This window comes from Canis lupus, chromosome 7 (assembly GCF_011100685.1).
Source record: "Canis lupus familiaris isolate Mischka breed German Shepherd chromosome 7, alternate assembly UU_Cfam_GSD_1.0, whole genome shotgun sequence".
In the NCBI taxonomy this organism is placed as follows: domain Eukaryota; kingdom Metazoa; phylum Chordata; class Mammalia; order Carnivora; family Canidae; genus Canis; species Canis lupus.
In genome coordinates this window covers 7,249,378-7,275,721 of record NC_049228.1, presented here as the reverse complement: position 1 = coordinate 7,275,721, position 26,344 = coordinate 7,249,378, and positions in this window count along the sequence as shown.

Genomic DNA, 26,344 nt, shown 5'->3' with positions numbered 1-26,344 from the left:
AGTAAGGCATTGCTCACTAACCTCCTGCATCTGCCTGAAGATGTCTGCTTTGCCTTATGTTTTGCATTAGCTGGTCACCGTGCAACTTTAGCTTTCAGATACGTTCAAGAAAACTTGTGGTTTTCACCCCTTTCTTTTTGTGAAGTTGGCAGCAATATTCTTTCCAGCTTTCCACAACCTAAGTGGAAGTTCAATGTTCTGATGTAATCTTTTTAACAAAACTGTGGCCATACCCAAAAATTCTCAAACCACTGATGTTGGGAATCACAATGAGTATGAAAGTGAGGTGACATATGCTCACTGAATTTTAGAATACCATCAGTACGTACACTGAGTATATTGGTTATTGGGACTGAAAAAAGAAACTAAATAATAGCTCTTTGGAATTGATTATCCTTGTCTTTAGTCAACTTTGGTAAATGTTTCTGGACACTTGGAAAGGTGCATTAATTTTACAGTGATTAAAATCTGCCTTATCGTAATTAAAGCTGCCATTAATTTTTCATTAATAATATTATTTAAAACCTGTGTCTGCTCTCAAATTCTCGAATTGCCAAACTTTTGTTCATCCTCGTGAACAAAAAATAACAAAATTATCCTCATAATTTTAAGTTTGAATAAGAAAAGCTAACTCATCTTAATGCAAAAGAAGAAATTCAGCACAGTCTTCCTTCTTTCAATTTATCTTTATATGATCTTTCTAACATAATGTAAAGTTATCGACTGGGTATTATTTTTCTTAGACACTACTCCTTCCAGCTTTTATTTTGCCACTTATTTGTGTTAGATAAATAATTAAATAAATGTTTCAACTAACTTCACTGTACTTGCAACCCTTTTATCCTCTGACTTCTTTCCTGGGTTTCCACATTTGATTTATATGTTTGTCAGCTGGATTACACCTTAGAATAACTTCTTCAGGAAGGATACATGGGTGGAATATTTCTTGAGCTCTTACACATATGGGAATATATTTCTGCTGCCACAACTCATAAACTCCTCTTTCATCTTCAGCCATTTTTGCATTGCTGCAAGTTGGATGCTTCCAAAGAGTTTCGGGGACACAGTAAGTACTGATGAGAGAAGGGGTTTTGATGTTGGTCATATCCCTAGGCATCTGTAGCAGGAGAGAGGCTATCAGGCTATTTGGCTGGAACATGGACTCCATATCTTGAACATAAGGGTAAAATGTATGAGTGGCTAGAAACCTGCTCCCATTCCTTTTTGATGGATTGTTTTATTTTACAATATGTGAATCATTTTTCTATTTTGCCCAGACACACTAGAATAGGAGTATTTCCTCCAAGAAACTCACAATAGTTTGAATGGTGTCATTGAATGATCTCATCATTGGTTTTTGGCAATCTGTTTTCTGCTTTTTCATGGGTATTTCAATAGAAGGACAAAATCAAGTATGGACATCTGAACTTTTTCACAGCCTTTAAAGTTACTCCCTAATGGGGTACCTGGGTGGCTCAGTCAGTTAAACCTCCGACTCTTGGTTTCAGTGCAGGTCATGGTCTCAGGGTCATGTTCTTAGGTTGGGAGATTGATTTAGCCACGCGTCAGGCTCCATGAGTGTGGAGTCTGCTTAAGAGTCTCTCCCTCTCAGTCTGCCCCTCCCCCTGCTTGCTCTCACTCTTTCTTTCTAGAATAAATTAAATCTTTAAAGTTTTTTTTAAATAATAAATTTGTTTTTTATTGGTGTTCAATTTGCCAACATACAGAATAACACCCAGTGCTCATCCTGTCAAGTGCCCCCCTCAGTGCCCGTCACCCATTCACCCCCACCCCCGGCCCTCCTCCCCTTCCACCACCCCTAGTTCGTTTCCCAGAGTTAGGAGTCTTTATGTTCTGTCTCCCTTTCTGATATTCCCTACCCATTTCTTCTTCCTTCCCTTCTATTCCCTTTCACTTTTATATTCCCCAAATGAATGAGATCATATAATGTTTGTCCTTCTCCGACTGACTTACTTCACTCAGCATAATACCCTCCAGTTCCATCCACGTCGAAGCAAATGGTGGGTATTTGTCGTTTCTAATGGCTGAGTAATATTCCATTGTACACATAGACCACATCTTCTTTATCCATTCATCTTTCAATGGACACCGAGGCTCCTTCCCCAGTTTGGCTATTGTGGACATTGCTGCTAGAAACATCAGGGTGCAGGTGTCCCGGCGTTTCATTGCATCTGCATTTTTGGGGTAAATCCCCAGCAGTGCAATTGCTGGGTCGTAGGGCAGATCTATTTTTAACTCTTTGAGGAACCTCCACACAGTTTTCCAGAGTGGCTGTACCAGTTCACATTCCCACCAACAGTGTAAGAGGGTTCCCTTTTCTCCGCATCCTCTCCAACATTTGTGGTTTCCTGCCTTGTTAATTTTCCCCATTCTCAATGGTGTGAGGTGGTATCTCATTGTGGTTTTGATTTGTATTTCCCTGATGGCAAGTGACGCAGAGCATTTTCTCATGTGCGTGTTGGCCATGTCTATGTCTTCCTCTGGGAGATTTCTGTTCATGTCTTTTGCCCATTTCATGATTGGATTGTTTTAAATCTTTAAAGTTATTCCTTTATTAAATAAATATTTATGAAGTAACTTATTAAAGCCTGCAATATATTTCAAAAAGTTAATTTAAGCCTATTTTGGAATTTTCACATATAACTGCCTATTAAGAAACAATATTTAAGAGTAGATTTTTATGTGTGGAATTTCTAGGCCAGAGGTTTTAGTCATTTACATCTCTCTCTCTCTCTCTCTCTCTCTCTCTCTTTTCACTTTACATCTTTTGATATATAATGCTGAATTACTTTCCCGATGAAAAATCTGCCACCAAATAGTTATGTTAGAGTTTAGCTTCCCATTAGGGTATCAGAAATTATTCCAATCACCATGAATGTGGCTACCATGAGGGAGCCAATATCAAAGAACTCACTGAGCAAAGAAAACTCCTGTCCTATGGACAATGTGATAGAACTGAATAGAGGCTGGAACACACCCCCTGAGCTGAAGTGTGAGAAAGAGAATCAAATCAGAGATGAAAGTCAAAGGCATTAAAGAAACCAAGGAGAGAAGATGAATGGGTTAAACTGTTAAGAAGAGAGGATAAGATGGAGAGTCCAAGTAAGATGTTGAAGTCACAGGGACAAAGTGTAGATAATGCCTGTGTAATTCTCAAAAGTGAGTGAAAACTGGAAAACAGGCCAATGTGGCCAGATAGACACAGATGCCTCTGTCATGGCTTCTGCAGAGGATTTTCGAGAAATTCTTTCAGAACGGTCAGCAGCTAATCCTTTCTATTCTTAAAAAGCCTTTACTCCTTCTTACAACAAAAGCCATGGCACTTTCTTTGGTGTCCTCACTAACTTAACACAGTACTGGGACGGCAGTTAGTGCTCAGGAAAGATTTCCAGTCTGCTCATTGAACCCAGTTTCTTTATTGGATAATTGCAGAGGGGGAGACTCTTATGAACATGCGGACCAGCCATGCCCACCACTTTCCCCTTGCTGGGCTGTAAGTGTCAAAAGAAAAGGAGGAAGTTTCAAGACCAGCCACGGACAAAGACCGATGAGCTCCAGACTGGGTGTCCAAGCCCTTGCAAAGGGAAAGGCTCAGAATATAAAGAAGAGCCCTGGGGCTCGGCTAGAGGCTTCATTTTTATTTTAAAATGTGATTAGATGCTAAAGAAGCTGATGCTTTTTAAAACATCTTGACTCCAGCACCCACAGTAGCACTGAATCATTTGGTGGCTTAATTTGCAGCAGGCAAGTTGAGCAGCGAGTATTTTTCAGTAGTAGTGGTTGAAGTAACATTTTCCAAAAAGGATTTTTTTTTAAGTCCACAGAATAGTCACTGAATAGCTCATTATTGCCTCTGAAAAGGCTAGACTCTGCAGGTTGTCCCCACCTTTGCAATTCCCTTGGTGGAGTGGGCTTCATGCAGTTCAGTCCTGAGTGCTCAGGTTGCTTTGGCATAAAAGATCTCTGACTTTGAATCTCTACACCTGTACCTAAAAAACACCTAATGCTGATCCAAACTAATCTAGGCATTTCCAGAGAACTCTAATAATGCAGTGATAACCGCACCTCAAAATTGCACTCCACTATCCCATTTTCAAAGAATTTCACGTGTAAGATTTCATTTATAAAGGTAAAATTAATATCTCACTTTGTGAGAAAGGCAGTTGGATTTTACAGATGAAACCCTTAGACCTAGAGAGGTGGTTGACTGACCTGTCCAAGAGAAGAAGCCGGCTAGAGGCTAAATTGGGAAATGGGAAACAAACTGACCAACTATTTCCTCTATAAGCTCACATATTTTTCTCACTGAGAATGGAAAACAACTTAATTAAAGGAAGATGTAAGCACTGGAGGGCAAGTGGGATCTCCAAAGCCTTCTACCAAATGTGCTTCTTTTCCAGAACATTCCTGTCTCTTTCAGGGAGGGTATGTCCCACATCCCAAATCTGTTAGCTAGCGATTTCTTCACCAACCAGTTTCCATCAGGCCTTTTCCTGTGAAAAACCAAACCCCCTCTGTCTCTGTCCAGGTGTGTCCGTGAATTACTCTCAGTTAATTCTGACATTAGGCTGCTTGCAGGATTATTCTGTAGGAAGTCTATTTCTGGTGGTAATATCAGAGTCTCCAAAAATGAAAACTTTATATGCCATGTGATACAACAACTTGGGCAATCTCGCGTTAGCTTCGGAGCCTGGACAATCAGTAGCGTGTACTCCTCAGGAGCAAGGGTGGGACCATGTGGGAGAAGGGAACACCAGAGCTGGGGAATAATTCAGAGAGCATGTAAACCAATCTCCTTCATGGACACATGTATAAATGAGACCTTGAGTTGGTGGTAGAGTCATGGGTAGGAACCAAATCTCATGATTCCCAGCTTAATGTTCCCCTTCTCACCTCCTACCCAATATCATTTTGCTGATCCAAGTAAGAAGAGACATGTAGTATGGGATCTAAGCCTTGTCCACTACCTACAGAAATGACACGTGGAGGTTTCCTTAGCCTTCCTTGGTGTGATCATTTCCACGCTTACTGGTTCTCCATTCTGGCTGGGACCAACTTCTATGCTCAAGAATCATAATATCACAGTACTAGTGCAAAGGGATGCCTGTCTCTCTCTAACAGTGATGATAGCACTACACTCATGATATTATGGAAATACAGCCTTATTGATGTTGTCTGCTCAATGGGAAGTTGGCTCTTTTAGGGACCTTTGGAGGAGGGAGGGAATCAAATCTCTCTGTTTTATTCTGTCCACCATCCTGATTTCCGAGTTTGCATTACATTTCAAAGCATGATAACCCCATCTCTTCATCTCTTGACAGAGGCAAGAATAACATTAAACAGATTGATTTCTATTTTCTCCTCTCTCTGTGGCCATTAGACATGTGTTCCACTGGAGGCAGCCCAGTGTGGCCTTGATTAATGCCCACCAGTTACTGTGTACTACTTTCCTTCCTACTGGCATTTAGTTCTTGAAAGGCTGGTTATGGACAGAGAGCATAATGCAGATGCATGCCAATGAATCCTGATGGTGTGGAGTAAGTCAAACTGGAGGCATAGAGCCATATCTCTGTCTGTTCTCTATCCATGCAGACATGGCTTATTTTTTTTTCCTCCTGTGCAAGCAAGGACATTTATTCAAAGGCCCACATCTATAGTAAAAAGGTCATGATGTATTGAGCAATGTCATTTAATACTAAATCTTGACTATCTCTTGACCAATTCAGTGATTTGCTTCTGTCCAGTTTCTTGCTTCCATAAGGGAGATCCATAGAAATGCCACAGAGACAGAAGCCAGAGGCATATTATGGCTGAATAAATGAAATTCAGGATAAAAAAAAAAAAAAGCTCAGTCCAACCCAGATTCTAATAAGTGACATGAACACTAAAAAGTGGGGAAAAAAATCACACGTATACACACACAAACACATACACATACATATACACACAACTGACCCTTGAAGGAAAAAGGGGGCATGCTGACCCTTCTGTGGTCAAAACTCAACAACGTTTGGCTCCCCCAAAACCTAACTACTAACATCCTACTATTGACCAGAAATCTTACTGATAACAGAAACAATGGAATAATAAGCCCTTTGTATTTTGTGTATATTATATACAGTATTCTCAGCAATAAAGTAAGCTGGACAAAAGAAAATGTTATAAAGAAAATCATCAGGAGGAGAAAATATATTTGCAGCAATTTACCATATATTTATTGAAAAAAATTCTGAGATGGCAGGGACAGGAATGCCAGCAGGTCTGTGGTAGAGGTCCTGCCCTGGCTAATGGTGACGATCCACTGCCTGGAGGCCTTGGATCAGTAGCAGCATCAGTTGCCAGGCTGGCCATGGGTGGGGACAATAGCAGAGAGTTGCAGTATAGCTGCCCCATCTGTCTGGAGGTTTACCAGGACCTGTGGCTGTGGCAGCTGCTGCAATAGGCAAGTGCCTGGCCTCCTGGAGCCTGGGAAGCCAAGAGTCAGGGGCATAAGAGAAGGGATCTGTGCCTGGCCCAGGAGGGTCCCAGGCTCAGTACTGCCTGGAACAGCTCCAGAGCCAGGAAGGGAGAACTCAGGAGAGAACTTTGGACGCAGGGCTCCCTGTGCAGCACTGTCCTGCCCTCTGAGCTAGGTCTTCTGCTTCGCCTCAGCCTCCTGCCCACCTGTCCCCACAAGGCGCTGGACCAAACCATCCCATAAGTACATAGGACACACTGAAACAGGGCACCCTGGGGTCTGCTGAGCCTCAGCATTCCTCCTGGGTACTCAGAGGACAGCAGGCCAACCTCTATGCCAGTTGCCTTCTTTGGGTCCTGTGGAGACTGTGGTGGGCAGTCGTAAATAAATACCTGGTGGCCTTTTCTGTCAACACTTAAAAAAATCCTGGCATAAATGGACCTACACAGTTCAACCTCAGGTTGTTCAAGGGTCAACTGTATATGTTAAATATATATGATAAATATATCTTTCACCTTTGCCCATCAGTTCATATGCAACTCTCTATTTCTTCAAGGATAATCTCAATGCAACATTTCCATAAGAATTACCAGTTGAGGGATGCCTGAGTGGCTCAGCTGCCTTCATCTCAGGGCTTGATCCTGGGATCCAGAGATTATAAGTCCCACATTAGTCTTCCTGTGAGGGGCTTGCTTCTCCCTCTGCCTATGTCTCTGCCTCTCTCTCTTTGTCTCTCATTAGTTAATAAATGAAATCTGAAAGAAAGAAAGAAAGAAAAGAAAGAAAGAAGAAAGAAAGAAAGAAAGAAAGAAAGAAAGAAAGAAAGAAAGAAAGAAATTAAAACCAGTTGATTCCTGTGGCAGATTGCAGTCATCAAAAATGGTCACCGCAATATTTCCAACCAACATGCTTTTCCAGAACTTTGCCACTCTGCATCAAGAAGAAAAAGCTGTTTTCCTTCCCTTTGTCCTGCACAGTTTTGTGATGTGTCAACATAGAGAATGTGGTAGATGTGGCAGCGTGATTTCTAAAGCTACCTTAGAACAGGCGACAAAGCTTCTGCCTGGCACTCTGCTCTTTTTCTTATACTCTGCCTTGGAACCCAGCTGTCATGTGAGGAAGCCCAACCACACTGAGAAGTGCCTGTATGTGTTCTGGTTGACATTCCCAGTTAAGATTTCAGCAGAGCATCAACGTCCGTCAACTCCAGACACTTGAGTGAACAAGCCTTCAGATGACTCTAGTTCTCATTATTCAAGCTGCTGTGGGGAGGAGACAAATTATCCCTGCTGAGCCTTGCTTAAATTGTAGGTTCGTGAATAAAGTAAGTGCTGTCATTGTTTTAAGCTGTTAAGGTTTAAAGTGGCTTGTTATGCAACCATAATAACTAGACGGATTTTGGTATCAGGCATGGAGAGCTCTCATCAAAAACCAAAAGTGGTTTTGGGACCAAGAGGAGGGTAGACATTGGATAGCCATTGAGGAATCTGTTAGCTGAGGTCTGATGGCCCTGAGGAGGTTGTCTCTGAGGGCTTTTTAAAAAGTGAGGAAAGTAATAAGGTAAGCTCATGGAAAGGGGCCCTTGTTATAAAGTGACAAAAAGTTTAGCAACATTATCACCTATAATGACGTAGGAAATAGGAATTTCACCAATGAACTGCATGATATAGCTAAGGAGAGTCCCAGGCAGAGTGTTAAAGGTGTTATTTAGCTTCTTTTTGTTATTCGTAATGTAATGCAAGAAGAAAACAATAAACTGAAGAAAGCTTTATTAAATTAAAAAGAAAAAAAAAAAAACAAAAAGTCTTGCTGTTTCTCAGTACTATCCTCTCTAAATGGTAAATGATACTAAAATTAACAAATGGTTTTCAAACAGAAGTAAAATCCAGAGCTGCATCAGAAAGGGCAAAGCTAGGGCTTCATCTAAAAAGGAAACCAATGTTGTAACTGAACAAGTATTCAGATCTCAGAAAAATTTAAGATGGTATCTCCAGCTCCCAAAAATATGTTGGTCCAATGATTGTAATGTCATGCTTTGCAGAGAGTGTCTTTAAAAAAAAATAATAAAACTAAGAATCTGAAGGGTATTGTCTCATAGTAGACTTACAGGACACCCACGGTAGAATTTCTCAAAGAAATTTTGTGGCTATGTGGCTACTCTTGTTTGAGAGATTAGACCTTAATGAAATGTTTAGAATAAAACATAAGGTTAAAAAGAGCTCAGCAAACTAGGAATAGGATTGAAGTTCTTCAATCTGATAGAGGATAACCACAAAAAATATACAGCGAAAACATCAGACTTAAAAGATTGAATGCTTTCCTCCCTAATAATAAGGAACAAATCAAAGATGACCACTCTCACCATTTTTTTTTTACAACAGATATCTAGTCAAGACAATTAGGCAAAATAAATAAGTATGTAAATGAATGAATAAATAAATAAATGAAGGGGCTCCCTGTGTGGCTCAGCAGTTTAATGCCTGCCTTCGGCCCAGCACATGATCCTGGGGTCCCGGGATCGAGTCCCACATCAGGCTCCCTGCATGGAGCCTGATTCTCCCTCTGCCTATGTCTCTGCCTCTCTCTCTCTCTCTCTCTCTCTCTCTCTGTGTCTTTCATGAATAAATAAATAATGTCTTTAAAAAAATAAATAAATAAATAAATGAATAAGAAATAAAAGACATCAAGATTAAAAAGGATGAAATAAATCAATTTATCTCTATTTTCAGATGTGGTACTGCATGTATAAATTCTTAAAAATCCACCAAAAATTGTTAGAATGAATAAACAGTACATGATACATGATCAATCTACAAAATCTATCATATTTCTATATACTAGCAATGAATAATCTGAAATGAAATAAGAATAAAGTTCCACTATAATAGTATCAAGATGAGTAGAGTACTTAAGAATAAATTGAACAAAAAAGGTTTAAAACTTAGACTCTGAAAACCACAAAACATCATTGAAAGAAATTAAAGAAAGCCTAAGTAAATAGAAATGCATCCCATGTTCATGGATTGGAAGTCTTACTATTGTTAAGATGGTGATATGTTGATCTATAGATTTAATGCAATCCCTATCAAAATCTCAGCTCTCATATTTGACAATAATTGATACATTTAATTTGAGATTCATATAGAAATTCAAGGGACCAAAAATAGCCTAAATAATCTTGAAAAAGAAAAACAAAGTTGGAGGACTCACACTTTTCAATTTCAAACTTACTACAAAGATATGGTAATCAGGATAATGTCATAATGGCACAAAGGTAGATGTATAATCAGTGAAATAGAATGAAGAGTCCAGAAACAAACCTTTTCATTTATGGTCAGTTGATTTGAGACAAGGGTGTCAAGACAACTAAATGGGAAATCCATAGTCTTTTTAATAAATAGTGTTGGAATAGCTGGATATCCATACGCAAAAATACACAAGACAAAAAAATTGCCTTAAGGGGGACCTGGGTGGCTCAGTTGGTTAAGACTCTACCTTTGGCTCAGGTCATGAGGATCGAGCCTCTCATCATTTTTTTTTTTTTTCAAAATCGATTTTCTTGCAGCCAAAACAGTGGAATTAACTGTACATAATAAACTATTATATATATATATGCACATTTTAAGTTATAGGGAATAAAGTTTATTTTGGCAGATAGTTTTAAACAAAATTAAAGTTGCATACATTAGTAACATAACTCAACATCCTTAATTTGGTATAAATGCGACACATTTTCCTGTTTTCCTGTGTTCTGCTAAATCACCATAACCTCCTGAGCAGGGAGCCACTTATCCCTCTCCCTTTGCCCCAACCTCCTGCTTGTGCTTTTTCTCCACCAAATAAATAAGATCTTAAAATATTAAAAAAAATATATATATATATAGAAAAGGATCATAGACCCAAAAGTAAAAGCTTAAAATACAAAACTCTTAAAAGAAAACATAGAAGCTGGGGTACATGGGTGGCACAGTCAGCTGAGCACCTAACTCTTGGCTACTGCTCAGGTCGTGATCTCAGGGTCATGAAATGCCTCCTGTTGGGCTCTGTGCTCAGCTTAGAGTCTGCTTAAGGCTCTCTCTCCCTCTCTCGCTGCCCCTTACACCTCAATAAATAAATCTTTAAAAAGAGAGAGAGAGAGAGAGAGAGAAAACGTAGAAGTAAATCTTCATGACCCTGGCTTGTTAATGGTTTCTTAGGTAGGACACCAAAACAACAGCAACAAAATAACAAATAGATAAATCAGATTTCACCAAACTAAAAACTTTTTGATACAAATGGTTCCATACATCAACAAAGTGAAAAGACAACCCATAGAATGAGAAGAAATATTTTCTAGTCTCATATCTGATAAGGGGATTGCATCCAGACTACATAAAGAACTTACAGGACTCAATAATAAAAAAAGATAAGTAACCCAATTTTAAAACGGGCAAAGGATTTGAATAGACAATTCTTGCAAGAAGATATACAGATGGCCAATAAGCACATGAAAATATTCTCAATATTGTTAGTCATTAGGGACGGTCAAATAAAAAATCACAATGAGATAAAACCACATCAAACCTATCTGAATAGTTATAATAAAAAGGATAGTAATGTGTTGTTGAGGAGGTGCAGAAGTTGTAACCTTCTTACATTGTTGATGGCATGTAAAAATGGTGCTGCCAGTTTGGAAAAGAGTTTGGCAGCTCCTCAAATGTCAAATGTAAAGTTATCATATGATTCAGCAATTCTACTTCTTGTTATATACCCTAAGAAAATAAAACATACTCTCATTAAAAAAAGTCATTACATAAATGTTCTTAGCAGCATTACTCATAATAGCTCAAAAGTGGAAAGAACTCAAATGCCTATCATCCAATGAATTGATAAATAAAATATGACATATCCATCCAATGGAATTTTACTTGGCAATAAAAATTATGAGATCTAGTATATACTATAACATGAATGAACTATGAAAACAATATATTAAGTGAAAGAAACCAGACACAGAAGACCATGTATTGTATGACTTCATTTATATGAAATGCCCAGAAAAGGCAAGTCTTGAGAGTTAAAAAGATGATTATTGGTTGCCTAGTGCTGCGAGTTGGGGAGGAAAAACGGGGAATGAATGTTAATAGATAAGGGTTCTCTTTCCGGAATGATAAAATGCTCTAAAATTAGATTACAGTGATCATCATACAATTCTTTGGATATGTTAAAAACCTTAATGGATGACTTGTATGATACATGAATTATAGTTCAATAAAGCTTTTCTTTTAATTAAAAAAAATCAAGGTTGTGAAAGAAAAAAAAAAAACAAAGACTGCAAAACTGTCACAGGTTAGAGAGGACTCAAGAGACATTATAACTAAATGCAATGCAGTGTCCTGGGTTGAATCCTGGAATTTCAAGACATAAATGGAAAAATTAGAGGAATCTGAATAAAGTCTATAGTTTATATTAAAGAAAAGAAAAGAAAAGAAAAAAAGAAAAGACAAGAAAAGAAAAGAAAAAAAAGGAAAGAAAAGAAAAAAGGCATCAGACTTTCGAATGACTATAGGTAAGAACTAACCACTTTTAGAGCAGGGAAGCATTACGCAGAAGGCAGAAGCAAATCCCAGATGGCAGATCCAATAATAATAGTGAATCACTCCCAGGAAGTAGGACCAAGCTCTAATCAGGGATTAACAAAGATTTCATGTTTATCATTTACCACAAACCAATGAATATTGGATGCTTCCAGTTTTCCCACTACATGAATGGTAGATGTATTATGGTACCTGAATGCTTGTCTTACAATTTAGGTTAGTTGTGTAGGGTTCAGACAACTCCTCTCTTTCATTCTCAGGCCTTCATGTGGAGAAGAACTCCACTCAAGCCACTGTACTTGAGTAACACACCCAAGAAGCCTTCTCTACCGCTAGATCTGACTCAGACAATAAGATACTAGGTCTTGAACCTGATTATGATGCTGATATGGGATAAGACTTTGAAGGGTCTTAGAGAAGGGACAAGTATTTTGCATGTGGGAGGGAGGTGAATTAGGCCAGATGATAATCTGTGTCAGGATGTATTTTTCATAAAAATATTTCCAGTCCTATATACTCTTCTAGAACTTTGCCATTCCCCATCAAGAGTCGAAATCTCTTTCTCTGTCTCTTGAGCCTGGGCAAGCTTGTGGCTACCTTAACAAACAGAAAGTGATGGAGGTGATGCAGTGTGACTTCCCAAGCTAGGTTAGAAAAGGTGAGAAAGCTTCTACTTGGACTTCCTTCTCTTGGATATTCACCCTTGAAACTCAGTCATCGTGCTGTACAAAAGCCCAAGTCACATGGAGAGGTAATGTGTAAGTATTCCCCTCCACAGCCCACTATTCACTACCAGATGTTTGAATAAGTGAGAGATGATTCAGTATCCAGCTTTCAAGCTGCCTTGGCTGGTGCTGAGTGAAGCAGAGATGAACTATCCCTGCTAAGCCCAGCCCAAACTTGAGCAAAAAATATAAGGCCATTGAGTTAAGCCATTAAATTTTGGAATTGTTTGTTATACTGGGATGTACTAGGATGTTATGCTGTTAACATAACAATGGGAACAATCCCACTGGCAACTATTTCTCTGTACCCAGCATATGGCACGGATTACTTTTCTTAATCAAAATATAACTTGAATACAAAAGTGCACAGATCTCAAATTTTCAAGGAATATGATCAGCTTTGACATATATATATATATATATATATATATTATTTTGGGATATATATCTCCACATCCCAAAAGAAGAAATAAAATGTTTTTATTGTCAGAGAAATTTTTCTCATACTTTCACAGTAGTGTGTTGGAGCCAGCTTGCAAAGCCTCGTAAGAATCAATTGTGTATATCTATTTCCAACTCCTCATGCAGTCATGTCATGGTGGCAGCTGGAAATCTTGAAATTGAGAGTATTTACAGCATGAAAATCAGCAAATGTTATAAATCAGGACTTTAACCCCACCCCACCTGCACTAGTTGTTAAACATTTAATAGAGACTATTGCTCATGCCTTCTTCTAGTCAATTCTTCCATGCTCCTGAAGCAGACACTTTTTAAATTTCTCTCACTTTAGCTTATGTTGTCTATTTCTGGATTTCTTTTTTTCAGATTTTATTTATTTATTCATGAGAGACACACACAGAGAGAGAAAGAGAGAGGCAGAGACACAGGCAGAGGGAGAAACAGGCTCCATGCAGTGAGCCCGATGTGGGACTCACCCGGGACTCCAGGATCACACCCTGAGTCACAGGCAGATGTTCAACCGCTGAGCCACCCAGGTGTCGCTATTTCTGGATTTCTTATTGTGGGCTCACACGGTGTGTATTTTTCTGTGTCTACCTTCTTTCACTTAAAATAATGTTTAGAAATTTATCCATGCTCCTGCTTCTATCAATAATTCATTCCTTTTAAAATTCTGAGTTGTATTCATTGTATGAATGCAACAATTTCATTATCATTTGTTGGTGAACATTTGGGCTGTGCCCCCAATATTGAGGTACTATGAATGAGGCATGGTATTATTATGCCTGTCTTCTTGTAGACATATGTCTTCATTCCTCTTGAGTAAATATCTAGGAAGTATTGCTGGGTCACAACATAGATAGATGTTTAGCACTATTAGAACAAGATCAACAGTTAACCAAAGTGGCTATAACATTGTCCTCAGCCATAGGCAATGTACAAGAGTTTCAGTTGTTCACATACTTGTCAAAATTCGTTGTAACTGGCATTTTGATTTTAGATATACTCATAGGCACATACGGTATTTCATTTTGGTTTCACTGTGTGTATCTCTGACAAGATGTTAAGCCTCTTTTCATGTCATCAATCTTGTGATCAATGGCCATTTGTAGCTTCTTTTTTAACTGTCTGTTCAAGCATGCATTTTTTTCAGATTGTTTGTTTTCTTATAATTCATTTGTAGAGGTTCTTCATATATTCTTTAGGCATGTCTTTTGCTCTATCTATCTATCTATCTATCTACCTACCTACCTACCTACCTATCTATTTATCTATCAATCATATATCTAGCTATCAGTATTTTCCTTCCAGTTTTTGGCTTGCCTGTTCTTTTCTAGCTATTGCTTTTCATGTTCTGTAAAAACATAAAGTTCTTTACTTCATCTAGGTTGGAAAGACATTCTCTTATGCTTTCTTCTAGCAGTTTAGAGTTCGAGCTAAAGGTGGGATTTATTAGACATTCTAAATCAATGTTAATGAGTTCTAGCTAAAGGTGGGATTTATTAGACATTCTAAATCAATGTTAATGCATGTTGGTAAGTAAGATAAAGGTTGGGATCACTTTTCTAAAAAAGATTTTATTTATTCATGAGAGACACACAGAGAGAAGCAGGGTCCCCACAGGGAGCCTGATGTGGGACTGGATCCCAAGACCCCGGGATCACAATGTGAGCCAAAAGCAGATGCTCAACCACTGAGCCATCCAGGTGCCCCAATTTATCTAACTTTTTGTGTCCTATCTAAGAAGACTTTACTTATTCACAAATTATTATTTTTAATATTATTATTAAAATGATATTAATATTATTAATATAATAATTATATTAATAATAATATATTATTATGTCACAACATTTTTTCTCTAATATTTCCTTCTGGAAGTTTTAGAGTTTTACTCTAGAAAATACCCAATAGTATTTTAATAATAGGTTATAATATAACAATTACTATAGTAACATAATGATGTTAGTAACTGGTATAACTGAATGAACTTTTTCAGAAAAGCAACGGGGCTTCAACAGCATCTTTATATTGCTTTTGGATTATATTCAATTGATAATATACATCTAAAATTATTTTTTAATTTATGCTAAGTGAAAAAGTCAGACAGAGAAAGACAATACCATATGATTTCACTTATATGTGGAATCTAAAGACAAAACCAAAACAGACTCAAATTCAGAGAACAAACTGGTGGTTGCAAGAGAGAGGGTGGGTGGGGAGATGGGTGAAATAAAGGGCATTATGTGGTACAAACTTCCAGTTTTGAAATAAATAAGTCAAAGAGATGAAAAGTACAGCATAGGGAATATCATCAATAATATTGGAATAATATTTTATGATGATAGATGTTGACTACACTTATAGTGGTAAGCACTGAGTAATGAATGTATGGAATTGTTGAATCACTATGTTGTACACCTGAAACTAATATAATATTGTAGAATTTGCTTTTACTTTTAGGACTATAATTCATTTTGTATTAGTTTTTGGTTACAATGAAAGTTAAAGGTTAAGGTTCATGTGTTTCCTTAGGAAGGAGTAGTTGTTCCAGTATTATTTGTAGAAAAGATTCTATTTCCCAAATAAATTACCTGTCCTTTTTGTCAAAAATCAATTATGTGTGGTTTTATTCTGGACTTTCTATTTTGTTTCATAATCTATGTGTGTTTTGCCCTTTAAAAATTTCTATCAGCAATGTCTTATAGTCCTCCATGCACAGGTGTTTTATATATATATGTATATATATATATACATATATATATAGTGAAATTTATCCACAAATATTTTATATTTGGATGCCATAAAAATGGTATATTTACTATTTCCATTTCCAACTTCCCATTGCTAGCTCATAGGAATATTAGCCTATTATGCTGCTATCTTTCTAACCGCATGTATGCAGGTAGTTCTTAGTAGATTATTTAGAATTTTCAAGGTACATGATCATGTGAACTGTAAATAAAATAGTTTTACCTTTTTATTCCCAAAATGTAGATTTTTGAGTTATTTTTCTTGCCTTAGTACACTAACTAGGAGCTCCACTAAGAATACAAGTCATGGGAATGGATATCTGTGTTTTTTTAGCTTGGGAAAACATTCAATATTTCATCATTAAATATGATCTTATCACTAGGTCTTTTTGGTAGAAGCTTCTTATTCACATTAAGAAATATTACTCAGCCATCAGAAAGGATGAATACCCACCATTTGCTTCGACATGGATGGAGCTGGAGGGTATTATGCTGAGTGAAAGAAGTCAATTGGAGAAGGACAATCATAAGGTTTAACTCATAGGTAGAATATAAGAAATAATGAAAGGGATTATAAGGGAAAGGAGGGGAACTGAGTGGGAAAAATTAGAGAGGGAGACAAACCATGAGAGACTCCTAACTCTGGGAAACAAAGAGTTGTGGAAAGGGAGGTGGGGGGAGGATGGGGTAACTGTGTGATGGGCACTGAGGAGGGCACTTGATGAGATGAGCAGTGGGTGTTATACTATATGTTGGCAAATTGAATTTAAATTTTAAAAAGCCTACAAAATAAATAAATAAAATACTAAAAAAAAGGAAATTATCTTGTATTTCTACTTTGCTGAGGCTTTTTTAAAAAATAATAAACTTATTTACGTACAATTGAAGTACAGCAAACTTCGCATATTCAAAATTTACAATTTGGTCCACCTTGACAAAAGTATACATTTGTGAAGACATCACTACCATCAAAATAATGAACATTTCTATAACTCGAAGAAGTCTGTTCATGCCCCTTGATAATCTATCCCTCCACTCCTGTCCCTAAGTGACGACTGAATTGCTTCTTGTCACCATAGAATATTTTGCATTTTCCTCAAGCTGTTTATAAATGAATCATCATGGCATGTACTTTTTCATATCTGGTTTCTTTTACTCAGTCCAATTATATTGATTTTCATTGAGGCTGTTGCCTATATTAGTAAATAGTTCTTTTCTTTCTTCTTTGCTTTGTTGATTTTTGTTTGTTCATATTGCCAAGTAGTATTCTATTGTATTGCTCTACTATACTTTGTTTATCCATTCACATGCTGCTGGACATTTGGGCAGATTCCAGTTCTTTGATACTACAAATAAATATGCTCTGAACACTTATGTACAAGTGTTTGTATGACCATATGCTTTCATTTCTCTTAGGCAAATACCTAGGAATAAAATAGCTATGTTACATGGTAAGTATGTGTTTATAACTTTTTAAAAAGCTACAAACTAATTTTTTCTCAAAATTATTTTACTATTTAACATCTCATCAGAAATTGAGTTCTATATGCTCCACAATCATACTGAAACTTGGTATGATCAATCTTTTAGGTTTAGACATTATAGGAGGAATATAAATGGTAGCTCACTTCAAGTTTCATGTTCCCTAATGATTAATGATCTTGAAATTCTTTTTGCCATTTGTACTTATTTGCTATTTTCATATCTTCTTTGATGAAATGTCTAGTCAAATCTTTTGACCATTTTTTACTTGACCTTATCTTCTAATTATTAAGTTGTAAGAGTTCTTAATATATTCTAGACATATATCCTTTATTGGATATATATTTTGGAAATGTTTCTCTCAAGACTGGGGCCTACCATTCATTTTAGTAATAGTGTTTTGAAGAGCAACTTTAAAAATTGATGAGAATTCCAAGTTATTTAAGTTTTCTTTTAAGGTTCATGCTTTTTGAATCTTAAGATATATTTGCCCACTTCAAGATTTTACTAAGGCTTTCTACTGATTTTTCTAGAAGGCCTATATTTTTAACTCTTGCATTTAGTTTAACATCTTTTTCTTTTTGATTTCCTTATTATATACTGTGGGAGAAAAAGATTGAGGTTAATTGTAAATGGCAATCCAATTATTGCAACATTGCATTTTGAAGACTTTTTCCCCATAGAATATTGCCTTAGCAGCTTTGTTGAAAATCAGTTGTACATCCAGCATTCAGTTTTCTATTCTGTTTCATTGGTGAATATGTACATGTGTTTTTGTCAAGCATACAAAAGTAACTACTTTAGCTTTGTAATAAGTATTGGATCATGTTTTTTAAAATTATTTTTAGAGCTATTTTTGTTATCTTACAAAGTTGCTTTTCTATTCTAGGTCTATTACATCTCTGTATAATTTTCAGAATCTATTTTTTAAAATCAAAAGAAGAAGAAGAAGGAGAAGAAGAAGAAGAAGAAGAAGAAGAAGAAGAAGAAGAAGAAAGAAGAAAGAAGAAAGAAAGAAAGAAAGAAAGAAAGAAAGAAAGAAGACCACACCGCCACCATCCCAAACCGCAAATCACCCCCTCCCTCCCTCCCCCTCCTCCCCCCCTCCCTCCATCCCTCCCTCCCCCCTCCCCTCCCTACCTAAAAAGCTAACCTCCCTCCCCCCCCAAAAAGAAGAAAGAAAGAAAGAAAGAAAGAAAGAAAGAAAGAAAGAAAAAGCAAAAGCCTGCCACTGTTTGGGATTGCACTGAATCTACAGATTAATTTGGGACAGTTGGCATTTTAAAAATATTGAATCTTCTTATCCATGAACATGACATATCAATTTATTTCAGTATTTAACTTATTTCAACAGTGTTTCATAGTCTCCAATATAACAAATATTACTTTTTTTGTAATATTCATATTACATGAATATACTAAATATACTAAATATACATGATATAATAAATATTTCTTTGTAATATTCATCTTAAGTATTTTTGTATATTAATTTCATATTCTATAACTTATTGGTTTTATATTATTTTATTTTTTAAAAAGATTTTTATTTATTTATTAATGAGAGACACAGGGAGAGAGAGAGAGAGAGGCAGAGACACAAGCAGAGAAAGAAGCAGGCTCCGTGCAGGAAGCCCGACTGGGACTTGATCCTGGGTCTCCAGGATCACGCACTGGGCTGAAGTCGGCGCTAAACTGGTGAGCCACCCAGGCTGCCCAACTTACTGGTTTTAGTAGCTTTTTTATGGCTTCCATAGAATTTTTTTACATGGATGACTGAAGATAATAACAGTTTCTTTCTTTTTGATCTGTATGTCTTTTATTTCTTTTTCTTGTCTTATTGCATTAAGTGAAACTCTAGTACGATATTGATAAGTACTGCTGAATATGAATACCTTTGCCTTATTCCTGATATTAGGAAAGAAGTATTAGGCCTTTCACAATTATGTATGATATCAGCTACAGGCTTTTTTCAGGGATGTTTTTATCAGGTTTGAGAACGTCCTTGTCTTTTTAAAATTTGTATGCATGGTTGTTTTTGAATAGGAATTCTAGTTGTGTATTCCACTTTTTGAATACCCTACTGAGTTCTTACAAATACTCTTATGCTTTTTCTTTTTTTTTTCTGGGATGCATTTAAATCACTTGGAAATTGTTTGGTTATTTATATGTTTTGTTAGTTGAAACCAGAGCAACCTTTAATCTAAGGCTAATTTTTTCTTCACTCTTGAAGTAATACCTGTCCAAGTATTCTACTGGTATCCCACAATTTATCAGGTTTGTTTTGTTTTGTTTTGTTTCTATTTGGATTCTAGAAATACTAAATGTTCCTAGTTCTGTGCAAGCTCCAGAGATTGCTGCTTCTGCTTCTATCAGAGGATTCTAGTTTCAGGCAGTATCTTCACATGCATGCGCTGACCATTATTCAGCTGAACACCAGATAGGAAATCTCTACAGAGTCACTTGATTCTTTTCATAGAGTCCATCTCATTGGTGAAACTCTCCATGTATTTGAGTATGTGTCTAACATGTCTCCTAGACCCCTTAATATATTTGTTATAGTTATTTTAAAGTTCCTTTATGATAATCCCAATACCTTGGTCATCTTTGTATCTACCTCTCTTGACCAAGAATTTCATTTTCTTGCCTCTCTATGCATAGGTTGGTAACAAGCTTGTCTCTGAAAGATCACTAGATACTAAAATAAATAATATTATGTCCCAACTTGGACATATCTATTCTGTCAGACTATGGGAATTAGGTCAATTTAATCTCTAGTTGAGCTTGGTTTGGCTTTTGTTGCAACTTAGATTCAGTTTTTCAATGACTTCAAATGTTTTGAGGACTAGATCAGGACTTTACTACTACCAAGGCTAGGATCTGAGCCCTCGAGAAACCTTATATATATTTAGTGCTTTGCAGTTCCACTGCTAGCATCTTGAACCATGAGAAATCCCTCTCTTTTGGTCCCTAGAGAGTTCTCTTGCTCACTGGTATCACCGTAAGATCTCAAAACTTCAGAAAATCTATTTCCACTCAGCTGCCTGGCCACTAGCCTTTGAAGGGCAGTGTCTTGTATACTATATGGGGTCAGAATACTTTGTATGGATTTTTATCAGATCCTTTCCCATCCGCAATCTCCTGAAAGTTGCAGCTGTATTCTTGATGATGGCCTTGCCTGACTGAGGGGAGAATCTCAGTTGTCTGATTCTGCCCTCATCTTTTGGTGTAATTCCTCCATATACCCAATTAAGGCTCAAAAGGAAAAATTGAAGGGCTGGCTGGTATCCCCCTTGCTTCAGTTTTCTATGTAGTTTTCCTCATCCCATAACACTGGCAAAAATAAGAGCAGTCATGGGTTTCTTCTCTTCTAGGAAGAGATTTTTGCTTTCTGAAATTAGATTTCTTGCACTTTCATCTCTCTGATGGTCTTGAAAGAAAAGACCAATTTTATAGCTTATCTGGCTTCTTCTCATTATTAAGATGAAAGTAACAGTCTCTTATCCACAATTAACTAGGAATAAAAGCTACTGTGGGTCTCTTCTCTTTTAGGAAGTTGTCATCACTTTCTGGAGTTCAGCTTTCTTGATATTCTCAGCTCTGTTGTGTGTTTAAACACACACACACAATATGTATTTGTAGCACATTTGGCTAATTCTCTTTGTTAAGATGGCAGTAAGTCTTTTGTGACTTTACACATAGTAGGTAGAAGCAATATTATTTGCACCTTAAACACCCAGTATATGCTTTCCTTACCTAAAATAAACTATATGCTTCTTGAGGGTAAGAAATACAATTTAAAAAATTCCTACATGCCTCGCATTTACTCAGTACAGATTTTAAATGTATATCTCACATTACCTAATTTTATCAACTCATTGGTCCCCAAGGAAACCCAGACAAAAAGTAAAATTATTTATAAAATTTACTAGTTGAGCCCTGTCTAATGTAGATCTCCTGGATCCCAATAATTTTGTTGAACTATGTTGTATTTTATTTGTAATCCTAATGATATTCCATGTGGTATTTATCTCCAAGATGCTATATTATCATCCTCATCATCACCTTCATCTCCTAGGCATGAAGTTTATGTCTGTCAATATCTACCTGTTTTGTTTTCCATAGGAATTTTGTGTCCCACTTTTGCTATTTTAATGGAGTTTTTTCCCACATGACCAATTATTGAAAAAGTAAAAAATATCAAAGATGGCACTAAAAACTCACTGGGAGAATAAAATATGTAAATACAGACCTAGCCATGAGCTTTGCTATAGACGTGATATAGATATATATCACATATGTACATCAGCTTGCATCAAATAAAGACACAATTTAAATGCTTTTAATAGCATAATTTAAACACCTGATTCTTTTTTAATAGCAATTTCATTTTTTAATGTTTTACATTCCAATATTCCTTCTTTTAATCTTGCTTTTCTTTCCAGATACTGCTATCCTGTCTTGAACAGGAGGGCTATTACGGAGCAGGCAAGTACTTCTTTAATTGAAACACTTATGGGGTGCACTAGAAAACTATAAAGACTTTTAAGAAATAGCAAAGCTTTAATAGGTTCTTGTGTACTCGTGTTGTAACCTAATTCAGTGCTCTTTCAGCAATGCTGGAGGATGTTGCTAATTTATGGGTGTGATGAGCAATAAAGCAATAATAGTAATCGAAAGGTGCAATATTCCTTGTTTAGGGGGCATTTATGGTTATGTATTAAAACTATAAATACTTCAAGAGGCTGCAAAACTGATCTATAGAAAATGAAAGATAAGATCTCACAGCCTTCTAAAAGTGCTTTCCTAGCAGAAATCTGAACTTGACTTTATGGTTTATAAATATAAACAAACCAAAAGTGAAATGTTCAACATGTCTACCCCTCCAAAGGGACCACTTAAATAACCACCAGCACTCAAACCTAATAAGGACGGGAAAGTTCCTTTCCCTCTTCTTTTATTTTTCAACTTTCTATTTCCTTCTCCTTGTTGCTTTATAAAAATTGTTCTTTCTCTCTCCTTCACATATTTTACACTCTTCCTTCTCTCTCTGTTTCTTCTCTTCTTTCTCATCTTCCCTCACATTACCTCCTATACCCAAGTTGGATGAAAGAAACAAACTGTGTTGGGGTGGAAATAGAGTCCAGCCTACATGAGAAATATGAGGAGATCAAAAACACATATATTTGCAGCCCATATGGCAGAAGGCCCCAGGACTCCATGTAAGTCTTTTCTGACTCTGATGCTCTTCTTAGAGCAGCCCTAACCTCCAGATTGCCAGTCCAAGAAAACTGTAATATTAATACCTGTTCTACACAGTTATCCAATATCCTTGCCTCTTTTTACTTATCCCTACCACTCTGTCTTGTCTTTGCACTTCTCACTTTGACTCCTGTATTCCTATCATGCCTTTGATATCTGCTATGGGAATGATTCTTTGGTAGCCCATAAGGTACCCTTCTTCTCTTCTTAGATTGCAATTGTCTAAAATATGTGTTTTTGGTATGTCACATCTCAGGCTGCTACCTCACTTGTCCCTATGGACTTCAGTTCCATCAAGGAAAAAAGGGAGAATGCAGATAGGTTGATTGATTTCTAATGCAGTCAGCATTCTACTCATTCTTTAAGGTTTGGGTCAGCTTGTTTCTCTGGTTAGGTACTTCCTCTGAGCCCTCTCATGGTTTCCTATGTGTTTTTCTACCATTGCCCCTTTTAGGTTATATCTGATCATGTATCACACAGGAATATGAGCTCTGTTTAATTTCTAGCACAGGGCCTAACCACAGGGGTCAGTCCATAAATGTAAATTAAATAATTAATATAATGCTAAGCTTTATTTCCTCAACAAATATTAATTGAGCATCTGCTTGGTACTATGTACTGTTTCCAGTTATATGGAATTTAACAGTAAACAAGATAATAAAGCCTTTGTCATCATCAGACATATTTTTTTTTTAAAGATTTTATTTATTTACTCATGATAGTCACAGAGAGAGAGAGAGAGAGGCTCAGAGACACAGGCAGAGGGAGAAGCAGGCTCCGTGCACCGGGAGCCCGACGTGGGATTCGATCCCGGGTCTCCAGGATCGCGCCCTGGGCCAAAGGCAGGCGCCAAACCGCTGCGCCACCCAGGGATCCCTCAGACATATATTTTAATGGGGCATTCATACATTAGATAAACAAATAAATAGAAAATGAAACATCATATAGTGATAAGAACTATAAAGAAGAAACTAGAATAATGGGTTGAGAATGATAGGATGCCATAAAATTGAATTATAAACATGAAGAAATCTAATGGCACTATACTGGTCTATTCTTTCACAGAAAATAAAGAAGCCAGAGCCCCTAAACTTGGGGTTTTTAACCTCCTTTCCTGTACTCCTGCTTCTTTCACTGATAAGGAAGTATTAGAAAATTTGGAACAGACATATATCCTGCAGAACTCCTACATTTATCTCTCTCTCTTCCATTGAGTTCTTTCTTTTAGAGTCAGCATCCAGATGGGCTCCTCAGAGTTGAGAATAAAGGACCACAAGTCCCAGTAGTTTTTGTAGGCTCTCAATCCCACGTGCAAAGTATGACAGAGACTTCCAGGAGAATCTACCAGGGCAGGTCAAATTCTGCCCCCCATTGCAGCTGAGACTCCAGAAACAACAGAGGAGGGGAAGATCATTCAAATATTCATGAAAGGGAGCAGCATGCATATGCTCCATAAGAATAAAGTGGAAAGAAGTTTTAAAATAGCTTCTGACAGAATGAACAAATAACCTATTTCCATATTTGCCTTCCTTTTGCTCTTCCATAGAAGTCCAGGCAAGGAAAAGTAAAATAAATGAGAGAATTATGTCTGCATTAGGTCAGCTGATGAATGTGGGGTTACTTCAGAACCATGTGGCTGTGCTATAAGGAAAAAAACTGGGGGACCAAACTCTGATTTGAAACTCTTTTTGGGCAGCCTGGGTGGCTTAGCGGTTTAGCACTGCCTTCAGCCCAGGGCGTGATCCTGGAGACCCAGGATCTAGTCCCATGTCAGGCTCTCTGCATGGAGCCTGCTTCTCCCTCTGCCTGTGTCTCTGACTCTTTCTCTCCTGTGTGTCTCTCATGAATAAAAAAAAGAAAAAGAAAAAAAAAAGAAATAAAGTCTTTTTAACAATGTTCCCCCACTTAGAGGAAATTTGCAGAGTGGCAAAATGAGAAAAGAAGAAGAAGAAGAAGAAAAATGGAGGTTTGACTGTCTCTATGTCCAGTGCCAGGTTGAGAAAAGTCATCACCAACAGCCCCTTATGGCAAAGGCATCATTCTTAGGTGTTCTGGCTCTTTGTAGACCACTCTAACTTGAAGATTTCACCCTTTCTGTCTAGCATTACCTCCTGGGATCCTCAATATACATTCTGTCTGCTTTTGGATATGTCACATCACTGTCCTACGACACAGCATGTTCATTCTTGCCCCTGGAAGTAGTAGGATTCAGTGAAAAGAACATAATCTCTGGAGTCCAAGAGATTGGTTTTCTATCTAGGATGATCATTTACTGTGTGACTTTGGGTAAATATCTTACCTCTTTGGAACCCCATGTTTTCAAGTCTTTAAAACAAAGATAATAATATATCCTCTCAAGTTCTTGTATACAATACTAGAGGCATTGTATACATATGTGTCATCTAGCACCATGTCTTGCACATGGTCACATCTTTGTCTACCCAGTGTGCCCTCATCCTCCCTCTTTCATCCTACAAGAGTGAGCTTTAAACCCAATCCCAATAACCTTCCTCACTGATCTGCTGAACTCTAGTTTCCTCTTCCTTTGGATACCTGTAACAAGTGGTCTGCAACAACAAAGTGACCATTTAATAACCTCAAGTCTTGGCCTTTCTATGAATTGTTTCTTGGAGAAAAAGAGCATCTTACTCTTCTACATCATAATTGTCAAACAGAGATCTTAAACACAAGCATATTGACGAAAATGGGACACAAATCATGTCAGCTTTCTCCAGTGATGTCTAGGTTTATTTTGATTCAAACAAAATGAAACATTGTTTTGAAATTATGTAGATAATATGAATCTCTGAATCCTAGAGACTGGCTACCTGAGATAATCAAAGCAAAAAGGAAACCCTGGTTTGTCATGACATTTCACCTATATTATTTTATTCAATCAACACGACATTTCTCTGTCTTAAGTGTATTAAATATGTATATTTCATGATAAGGATACTGAGATCAGGTAATCAGATTATACAACCAACAGAGGTAGAAAGAGGGTGTGTTATAAAAGGAGAGTCAAAACTGGCAATTCTGACTCCAGATCACAAACCCCATGCATCTTATTTATGCAACTTTGCCTCTACCCTTCAATCTCTTAACTGATTTTTTAAAAAATGATTTTATTTATTTATTCATGAGAGACACAGAAAGAGTGGCAGAGACATAGGCAGAGGGAGAAGCAGACCCACTGCAGGGAGCCCGATGTGGAACTTGATCCCAGGATCCCCGGGATCATGACCTGAGGCAAAGGCAGATGCTCAACCACTGAGCCACCCAGGTGCTCCCAATCTCTTAACTTCTTTTAGGTGGTCATTCTCCTGGAGTTTTCTTCCTATCTGCAAATACCCATACTCCAAATATCAAACTTGTCTGCACTGGGGATAAGGGACATTTGGTTCTGCCCATTGCTTCCAAATATTTAAAGTTCTTGGCTTTCTCATTAGAAACAAGTAATCAAAATAGCAAAAATAATCCTTGTTTTGGTATGCTAAAGCCCATTTGTATGGTGTCTTAGGGCTTCCGGTTTCTGAGAATTCTCCAGATAGTAGTTTCTCATACTTGCTTCCCTCTAGCAAAAGGAAGGAAACTGGCAGAATGACTATG